The 10,478-nt window shown below is 41.1% G+C and overlaps 1 pseudogene; it reads left to right on the top strand.

Moving 5' to 3' along the window:
- The first annotated feature begins 8,334 nt into the window (after nucleotides 1-8,334).
- On the top strand, nucleotides 8,335-8,813 carry LOC116758635 (annotated as a pseudogene).
- Nucleotides 8,814-10,478: the final 1,665 nt, after the last annotated feature.

Raw genomic sequence — 10,478 nt, 5'->3', positions numbered from 1 at the left:
TCCAGGCATTTGGCTCTCTGCTCAGCCAGGCCTGGGCCTCCTGAGTTTCCAGCCAAGCACCACCATCCTCGACTTACCCTGAACTGCTGGAACAGCCTAGTGCTTAATGAAAGAACATCTCTCACCCCTCACCCCCTCACATTAAGACTAATTTATTAAGAGAAGTTCCTCCCTCAGAGGCTTTCTCAGTTCTGTAGCATTACTACTGCAGTAACTAAAGAGATTTGGAAGACACAGAGCTTCCAGAATGAAGCAGCTCCTTCTTTTGTCCCATCTGAATAGAACCAAAGACGCCGTGTAGAGTCAGTATGTGCTGTTGGGGAGAAAAAATTTTCTTCTATCCATCTAGGTTCTTTTGGCTGGCCTAGTAACTAAATTAACAAAAGGCAGATTAACGAAAGAAAAACAAATTTAATTACCTACATATGGGATCCCAACAGACAGTGAGAGGCTCCCTGAAAGTCAGGCAGTTGAGGCTGAGATGCCATATTCTGAACTAAGAAGAAGGCAGTAGGGGTCTGTGGTTCCAAAGGGAAGGAAGACAATTCACAGGAAAATGGGAAGAACCAATGTCTGGTAAACAAATGTTTGCCATGCCGTGCAGAGACAGTGGAACAGAGAGGATGTTGAACAGATAGGTCCTGCTGGATTCCCCCAGGTTTCCACGTGTAGCCCACACTCTCTGTAGTTATCTCTGGTGATAATTCTCTTCCTGGACCAGACCCTCTGTCTAAATTCTTTTAGGCAGTTAAGGGGGAGGTAAAACAACGGTAACAGCAACAGCTCTTCCTGAATCTTTTGGGCCTGAATTGACTTCAGCTCAAACTAGTCCATAAGCCAAAGTGGCATATTTCAGGGATGCTCAATCTGAACCCCTTCAGTGCCAAATAGTAATTATATTTCTCTCCCTAATAATAGTCATACGTGTTAAAGAAACCAGAGAGCGGAGTTTAGTGTTTAACTCTTTCAAATGGACTTGAAACAAAAAATTAAAAAAGCAAATCATTTCACGAGTATTTTTAACAAAAACTAGACAAAGAATTATAGAATAACAATATCACACAGAGCTCTTAGAAAGGTGTTTCTGAGAGTCTCACCACACCAAGATTCCTGGCACCACGAGCAATTGCTCACTGAACACCAATATTGTTTCCTGAAAAGCCCTACTTGATTTAAAAAGTCGCCACTCCCACAGTCCTTCTCTGGTGACAATCACAGTGGCAGAGGGAAAGAAAGGGCTCGTAGCACCATTGCCAGTACATGACAGTCACACGGAGTTTGTTTTAATGGCAAAAGTTGGATGTCATCTTTCTTGAGCTACAAATGAACCAAGTAGGGCTAAAATATAAGCTACGGCTGAAGATAGTCTCAAATGGAATACAGACATAAAGCATGTGGGCAGGTCATTAGTTTCCAGGAAATGGTTGGCTGGAATTCCTTTCCAAGTTCCAGGACACTGGAGCCATGGAGTAAAATGGTATATTTAGGATAAGTAAAAGGAAGTACACACAAGCAACTTACAGGTTGTGGTCCAATTTTTTTGTAAGTTGCTTGAACTCACTCTGCACTTTTACATAGGAATCTTTATAAATGGTGGCATGGGTATTAGACCAACTCATAATAGCCCATTTAACCCATGATGTAGATAAATAGTAGCATTTGTTGTAACCCCCACAGGACCGCTCGTTAGTGTTGGTTATCTAGGGTGCCATCCTTCACTATCTCCTCCTCTTGAATTAAATGTCCCCCTGGGTGATCTCAGCCATCTCTACTGGTTGAACCATCATCACCCACCAATCACTCCAAATTGTACCTCTACTTACTACCTCTTTGAACGCTCCAGATCAACGTTATATATTCAACTGTCGGTTGGACATTTCCACCTGGAATACTTAAAATTCAACCAGCTACAAACTAAACTCACCATATCCCACTCTTCCCTCATTTTCTTATATTAGCCCCTTTTCTTGTTCACCCATTTGCTAGGGTTAGAATCTTGGGGTCTTGTCACAACCCAGCAATTTTTTGGTGCTGTCTATTTGAAGATGCTGCTATTTCTCTGTCTAGACTCATCCCCTCTCCCACCCCCCGGGCCAGAAAGGCTCCTCTTACTTCTTCAAGACCCAGCTCAATTGCTCTCTCTCCTGTGAATATTCTCAGACACCCTTGGTGGCCACAACCCCAGAACAAGCAGAGTCAGTGCCCCCAAATCTCTCATTTAAGGGGAGGGGGAAGGGTAAGCTGGGACGAAGTGAGAGAGTGGCATGGACACATATACACTACCAAATGCAAAATAGATAGCTAGTGGGAAGCAGCTGCATAGCACAGGGAGATCAGCTCGGTGCTTTGTGACCACCTAGAGGGGTGGGATAGGGAGGGTGGGAGGGAGACACAAGAGGGAGGAGATATGGGGATATATGTATGTGTATAGCTGATTCACTTTGTTATAGAGCAGAAACTAACACACCACTGTAAAGCAATTATACTCCAATAAAGATGTTTTAAAAATTGTTTTAATGATTTCAGTGACAAAAAAAATATAAACTAGCAAAAATCTGATTGAAAAAATAAATAAATAAATAAAACTGCTCCCATACCATGTGAGCTGTTTTCTGAGGTTACCTTTCCCTTGTGGCAGTCAGTTTGCAATTTATCTGTCTTTCCAAATAAACTGTCAGCTCTTCCAGGCTAAGATTGATCTTGTTCTTATCTTCTTACCTCCTAGAGCCTAGCCCAGTACCCAGACAGGGGAAATGGCCAGGACTGTGACAGAGGCTTTGAACATGGAATTAGACAACCCAGGATGCAAATCTTAATTTTTCTGAATACTCCTTTTTCTATCTAGTAGGGTCCAGGGACATATCTACATTTTAATCGTTTAAAATTATACAAACTGCATCCTCTAAACTCAATGTAAAATCTGCCTTCTGAGAAAATAACTGTATTTTCTGGTTCTATTGCTGGTTAACCACTTAAAATGATTTCTTCAGTCAATCTCTGAGGAGGCAAAGAGAAGAAAATATAGTTCTATGGGTAGAGCCATGGAACTAATGTTACAAGGAGATTTTCTGTAATCCTACGGGTTGAGTCATATTTCTTAGCACCGGCTCTAATTCTATGCTCTTAATTGCTCTTGAGCGATTTTTTCCTCCTTCTCTTTAATTCCTGCTGTGTGCTTTGTTTCAAATCAGATCCTCCGAAAGTGAAAGAGAATAATTAAGCATGATATTTAAGCCATGTGATTAATATTGCATTTTATAGAGGGAGGAATGATGATTAGTGGGGTTTTTTTTTTTTTTTTTGCGGTATATGGGCCTCTCACTGTTGTGGCCTCTCCCGTTGCGGAGCACAGGCTCCGGACGCGCAGGCTCAGCGGCCATGGCTCACGGGCCCAGCCGCTCCGCGGCATGTGGGATCTTCCCGGATCTGGATACGAACCCGTGTCCCCTGCATCGGCAGGCGGACTCCCAACCACTGCGCCACCAGGGAAGCCCCAGTGGGGTTTTTTTTATAGCAATACCAAATAAAAATTTTGTTAATGCTATTTCTAGAAAGCATCACCAGACCTGCAACTCATTTTTGCAGGATATAAGCAATAGCTTTCACTGATCATCTTACACTCTTGAAAAATGCTTCCGTAAGACTTTTTTTTTTTGAATTACCAATTGAAGCCATTGGTTTTGAGTGCCAGAATAAAAAACGCCACCTTTTCTCATATTAATTTTACCCTGACTTCTATTTTATAAAGTTCATGCTATAATAAAGACACATTACAGTCAAAAATTCAGCTTGCAGGCAAGGGAACCAAGGAAGGTTGTGGTGTTTGAAATATGATGGTCATACTTCTCTGAGGAAAAAAATACTATTTGCAGTGGAGTAAACATGTAAGATTGGAATGTAAAGGTCAGATCCTGGCCAACCAGTCAGACTATTTTAAAAAATCACATTAGGAATATCATAAAAGCCTGAAATTAAGGGCAGAGTAATAATATCTAATCTAAATTGTGTGACGAAAAAGACCATACCATTTATACTATACCAAAAGTTTAATTGCTAAGTAAAAGATCTTAGCAGCAAGTGACTTCTGGGTTTGACAGTTCAGCCTGAGCTTACCTCTACCTCAGCCTTTTCTATACGATATAACTGTCTCCACCAGTTTCTCCTATTAGACTGAACTTCCTTCAGTGCGGGCACTCTGCTCTTTTCATATTTTAAACCAAACCTAGCATGGTGCCTGGCACAGAGCAGGCTCTTACTAAATACTTAATGAATGTATATATGAAAACATCAATGGAATGTTTCTAAAGACAAAAAATTCCAAAACACTTACAGAACTAAAGCAGAGCTGTTAATTTGAGTGTCACTCCTTGACAATGGAAATATCTCTCATAAACACAACTGGCTGTGTCCTGCAGAAACATAGGGTATAAATGACAAAGCCAGCTGTTTTATTTCCTCTCCAACAACCTCCTTTACACATAACCAAAAACTACCACTCAGGTCACATGGGCTCAGATGGCTAATTAGACCAGTGACCCATCTCCGACAGTGACAATAGTAAGGGACCTGTTAGAGGTAAAGATTGACTTTTTTCTTCAGTACATTACTTTTTTTTTTTTCTGAGTATAAATGGTATTCGTAAAATAATACAAAAGAACATAAATAAGAAAATAAAAATCACCATAATCCTGCTATTAACATTTTGGTGTGTTTCCTTTCCATTTTTCACATAGTTGAAATGAAATTTTATCAGTTTTGTGCCCTGATTACATCATTCTGAGAGCATTTTTCATGTTACTACATTTTTCTCAAAAACATCCCTTTTAACGGCTGTATATTTTGTCTCCTGGCATATTTTTCACTGTAATAAATAATGCTTGATGGAATCATCTTTCATTATAAATATCTTAAGCCTTTTTATATAGAAATATGACATAATAAACAAATGTATCCATCACCCAGCTTCAATCTGTTTCTCCTCCCCTGGTCCAGATTATTTTGGAGCAAGTTCCAGACATTATATCATTTAATTTGATACATTAAATAATATATAATTGTATATATACTCTCTATACAGTTACATATATTATTATAAATTATAATAATATGTATTGTTAGAGTATATTATATATATACTCATTTTTTTATTATCAAATATTCAAGCTGTTGTACAAGCATACCTCATTTTATTGCATTTCGTTTATTGCACTTGGCAGATACTGTGTTTTTTACAAACTGAAGGTTTGTAGCAATGCTGTGTCAAGCAAGTCTATCGGTGCCGTTTTTCCAATAGCATTTGTTCACTTTCTGTCTCTGTGTTACATTTTGGTAACTCTCACAACATTTCAAACTTTTTCATTGTTATTACACTTGTTATGGTGATCTGTGGTCAGTGATCTTTGGTGTTACTATCGTCATTGTTTTGGGGTGCTGCAAACCATGCCCACATAAGATGGCAAACTTTATTGATAAATATGCATGCTCTGACTGCTCCACCAACCAGCCATTCCCCATCTCTCTGCCTCTCCTCAGGCCTCCCTATTCCCTGAGATACAACAATATTGAAATTAGGCCAATTAATACCCCTAAAATGGCCTCTAAGTGTTCAAGCGCAGGGAAGAGTCACACGTCTTTCTTTAAATTAAAAGCTAGAAATAATTAAGCTTAGTGAGGGAGGCATGTTGAAAGCCAAGATAGGCTGAAAGCTAGGCCTCCTGCACCAACCTGTTAGCTAAGTGGTGACTGCAAAGGAAAAGTTCTTGAAGGAAATTAAAAGCGCTACTCCAGTGAACACACAGATGATAAGAGAAATAGCCTATTGCTGATATGGAGAACGTTTCAGTGGTCTGGATAGAAGATCAAACCAGCTCCCACATTCTCTTAAGCCAAAGCCTAATCCAGAGCAAGGCCTAACTCTTTTCCATTCTCTGAAGGCTGAGAGATGTGAGGAAGCTGTAGAAGAAAAGTTTGATAGCAGAGGTTGGTTCATGAGGTTTAAGGAAAGAAGTCATCTCCATAATATAAAAGTGCAAGGTGAAGCAGCAAGTGCTGATGTAGAAGCAGCAGCCAGTTATCCAGAAGATCTAGCTGAGATAATTAGTGAAGGCAGCTCCACTCAATAGCAGATTTTCAATGTAGATGAAACAGCCTAATATTGGAAGAAGATGCCATCTAGGGCTTTCATAGCTAGAGAGAAGTCAATGCCTGGCTTTAAAGCTTCAAAGAACAGGCTGACTCTCTGTTAGGCACTAATGCAGCTGGTGACTTGAAGGTGAAGCCAGTGCTCATTTACCATTCCAAAAATCCCAGAGCCCTTAAGAATTATGCTAAATCTACTCTGCCTGTGCTCTAGAAATGGGAGAACAAGGCCTGGATGACAGCACATCTGTTTACAACATGGTTTACTGAATGTTTTAAGCCTACTGTTGAGACCTACTGCTTAGAAAAAAAGATTACTGCTCATTGACAATGCACCTGGCCACTCAAGAGCTCTGACGAAGATGTACAAAGAGATAAGTGTTGTTTTCATGCTGCTAACACAACATCCGTTCTGCAGCCCATGGATCAAGGAGTAATTTCGACTTTCAAGTCTTATTACTTAAGAAACACATTTTGTAAAACTACAGCTGGCATAGACAGTGATTCCTCTGATGGATCTGGGCAAAGTCGGTTGAAAACCTTCTGGAAAGGATACACCATTCTAGATGCCATTGAGAACATTCATGATGCATGGGAAGAAGCCAAAATATCAACATTAACAGGAGTTTGGAAGAAGTTGGTTCCAACCTTCATGGATGACTTTGAGGGATTCAGGACTTCGGTGGCAGATGTAACCACAGATGTGTTGGAAATAGCAAAAGACAACTAGAAGTGGAGCCTGAAGATGTGACTGAACTGCTGCAATCTCATGATACAACTTTAACGGATGAGGAGTTGCTTCCTATGGGTGAGCAAAGAAAGTGTTTTGAGATGGAATCTACTTCCGGTGAGGCTGCCGGAAAGATTGTTGAAATGACAACAGAGGATTTAGAATATTAAATCAGCTTAGCTGATAAAGCAGCGTCAGGGTTTGAAAAGACTGACTCTAATTTTGAAAGAACTTCTATGTGGGCTAAATGCTATCAAATGGTACTGCATGCTAAAAAGAAATTGTTCCTGAAAGGAAGAGTCAATCGATGGGGCAAAATTCACTGTCGTCTTATTTTAAGAAATTACCACAGTCACCCCACCCTTCTGCAGCCACCACCTGGTCAGTCAGCAAATGAAGGAATGTACTCTTTTTTAGACATAATGTTATTGCACACTTAATAGATCACATTATAGTGGAAACATAACTTTTACGTGCACTGGGAAAACAAAAACATTCATGTGACTCACTTTATTATATTTGTTTTATTGCGGTGGTCTGGAGCTGAATCTGCAATGTTTCTGAGGTATGTCTGTACATAAATCTTTGATCACATTTCTGATTCTCTCCTTGGGATAGAATGCAAAAAATGGAATTTCAGGTAAAGATGAAAACTCTTCAAGGCTTATGATAATCTTGCCAGATTGCTTTGCAGGAAAGATATATCCATTTATACTCCCATGAGCAACATGAGAACACCACTTCCCTGCACCCTAACCAACACCCAGTCATTGAATTGATTTTTTTTTTTTTTTTTTTTTTTTGCGGTACACGGGCCTCTCACTGTTGTGGCCTCTCCCGCTGTGGAGCACAGGCTCCGGATGTGCAGGCTCAGCGGCCATGGCTCACGGGCCCAGCCGCTCCGCGGCATGTGGGATCTTCCCGGACCGGGGCACGAACCCGTGTCCCCTGCATCGGCAGGCGGACTCTCAACCACTGAGCCACCGGGGAAGTCCTGAACTGATTTTTTGAAATGCATTCTGAAAGAATCCTCTTCATCCAGAAGCTGATGGTGAGCTCTTTGGAGTCAGCCAAGGTTGAGATTCAATCCTCAGCCTGTGTAGCCATGTGACATGTGAGTCAGTCTCTGAACATCTGTTTCCTCATTCGGTCGGTAACAATAACTACCACAGAGTTTTGTGGTGATCAGATGTAATGTTTATAAAGTGCCTAGCACAGTCCTGGCAAACAGAATTCAATAAATGGTATACGTATTTTAGACTAAATGTCCCATGAGGTCATGTCTATGGTGGGTTGTTTTTATTTGGGGTTTTATTGCTTTTTGTTTGTTTTTGTTTTTTGCCTTTGCTCAGTGTCCGACGCATCACTGGCACTCAATATCGAATGAATGAGGGCTCCAGAGTAGGAAGGGTGGGGAGTGCAGCCCTGATGGGTCTCTTATCAGGCTCTCTGATGGCAGGAGACAGATGACCTCGATCTTGCGGAGCCCTCATGCTCTCCACCTCACTCTGGCCCCGCTCAAGCCTGCAGGTGTTCACCCACTGATTCTGGAGGCTGCTCATCAGCCGATTCAGAGCAACAAGTTCCTCGCTGTACAAATGAGAGAATTTCTGTGGAGAAGCGAAGATTGCCAGAAGTTGTACCAAGAACGTGGAGGGCATTTCTTCTCTCAGCAGCTGGTGGAGTTCATGGCCAGTGGGCCAGTCTGAGCCTAAATCCTCCCCCACAAGGATGCCATCCAGATCTGGAGGACCCAGAGGGACGGGACCCACCAGAGCGTTTTGAGCATGCCACGTGGCCCCAGATTCAGTTCGTGGGAGTTTTGGCCTCACCAACACCTGTAACACAACCCATGGCTCAGACTGTGGTTTCAGCCACTAGAGAGTTTGCAGCCTTTTCCCTTGACTTCAGTGAACAGTGCTGGTATGAGGAAGAGGAGCCTTAGCTGCACTACAGTCCAGAGGAGGGCTGTCTGTCTGTGAAGACTGGTGGCATTACCTGGCCTCTTCTCACAGACCTCTGGTCCAGAGTGTTCTCCTAGGACCAGGGAGGCCTGGGGCTCATTGCACCATCTCTGCTGGCCACCGCCACCTGCATAAGGGCCTAGCTCCTTGCTGCCATCTCTTCTAGAATCTAACTCTCTATCTGCCTCTTCTCTGGAATGTCCATGGGTGGTTCGGAGGAATAATGGCTCCTCCTTTCTCTGAGAACTATTCATCCGTTTTCAAGGAGGAGCTTTCCTAATTGACGTGCCTGAGAAACGCAGTGGCTCTGTATTAGCAATATTTGGTCTATTTTCCTTAATGAAAGTCAGTGTTCTACTGAAACCTCAAGGCTGGGAGCACTACTCTAGGTGCTATCTCTCTATCCTTAACTGGAGTAATTAAACCTGTTCTGAAGTAAAAAAAAAAAAAAAAAATCGCATGAATGAAAAGCTTCTATTTCAATAGTTAAAAATGGTATGTCCCTTAAGTTAATTTAATTACTAATAAAGTCCTGGGCTTATTAGCTATTTGCATTTCCAGTCTGTCATTTTAAAATTCATGTCCTCTGGCCATTCAACAAGGGAATTTGTAGGTTTTTACCAAGTGTTTAAAATATGACCCACACTTGACGTCCAAAAAGTTCACGTCTAAGAATTTATCTTAAAGAAACAAAGCAGCTATATTCACAAATACATATACATTTACTATATTAATTATATATATATATTTTTTCTTTGTGTTGTTTAGTACTTTTTAGTTTTCCTATAGTTTTTTTAAATAATCAGAGAAAAAATAATAAATATGATTTGGAGAAAAAAACCCCAAAATAGAAAAACCTCCTGTGGGAAATTACTATTAAACAAGTTTTTAGTTGATGGACACATTAAACCTAACTGAATCAATCCTGAGAATCCCAGTGGTCACCCATTCTCTGTCTGTCTGTCTATCATCTATTACAGATTTTATCTGGACCAACTGGAAACCATTTACTTTTCAATATTCATAAGAACTTGGGTCAGTGAGTCACCCATATTTACTGCTCATTGTTTAATATGAATCCCTGTAACCACCTGAAATGTCTCTCTCCAAGGGAAAGCTCTCCTCTGGGTGTTCACCCCATCTGGGCCAGTCACCAACTTGAGATCTAGCTCACATTCTGCTTTGGACTTTGCCCTTCTTTTCTGTATAGTCTCTGTTCAAAGATGCATTAGGATTTGAGACTGTTTTAAGCTGCAAGTCAGAACATGCCTCAGTTCATGGAAGGCAGTGTGGTCATGTGGAAAGAATGAGATTTGGATTCAGATAGAATTAGATTTAAATCTCAGCCCTACATTTATTAGTTGTGTGATTTTCAGCTATTTAAAAAAGGGTAATAACGCCTACTATGTAGTGTTATGAGAATTAAATAATGACAATGTGTATATACACCTGGGCCTGGCATGCAAGAGCAACTCAATGAACAGTTCTCTGCCTCATTTTCCTCCTTTCCTCATTCCCTTAGTAGCACCTGCTGCATCTGATGAGGAGAAGGGACCCCTGCAGAATATAAGGAGATGCGTATTAGGAGGTGGAAATGAAGATGGAAGGAAACTAGTGGGTGGAGTGGCAGAGGGGGTTGGGTAGTG

This window comes from Phocoena sinus, chromosome 8, assembly GCF_008692025.1.
Source record: "Phocoena sinus isolate mPhoSin1 chromosome 8, mPhoSin1.pri, whole genome shotgun sequence".
Classification (NCBI taxonomy): Eukaryota; Metazoa; Chordata; class Mammalia; order Artiodactyla; family Phocoenidae; genus Phocoena; species Phocoena sinus.
The sequence above is the reverse complement of the archived record's forward strand: the minus strand, read 5'-3'. Positions and strand labels throughout refer to the sequence as shown.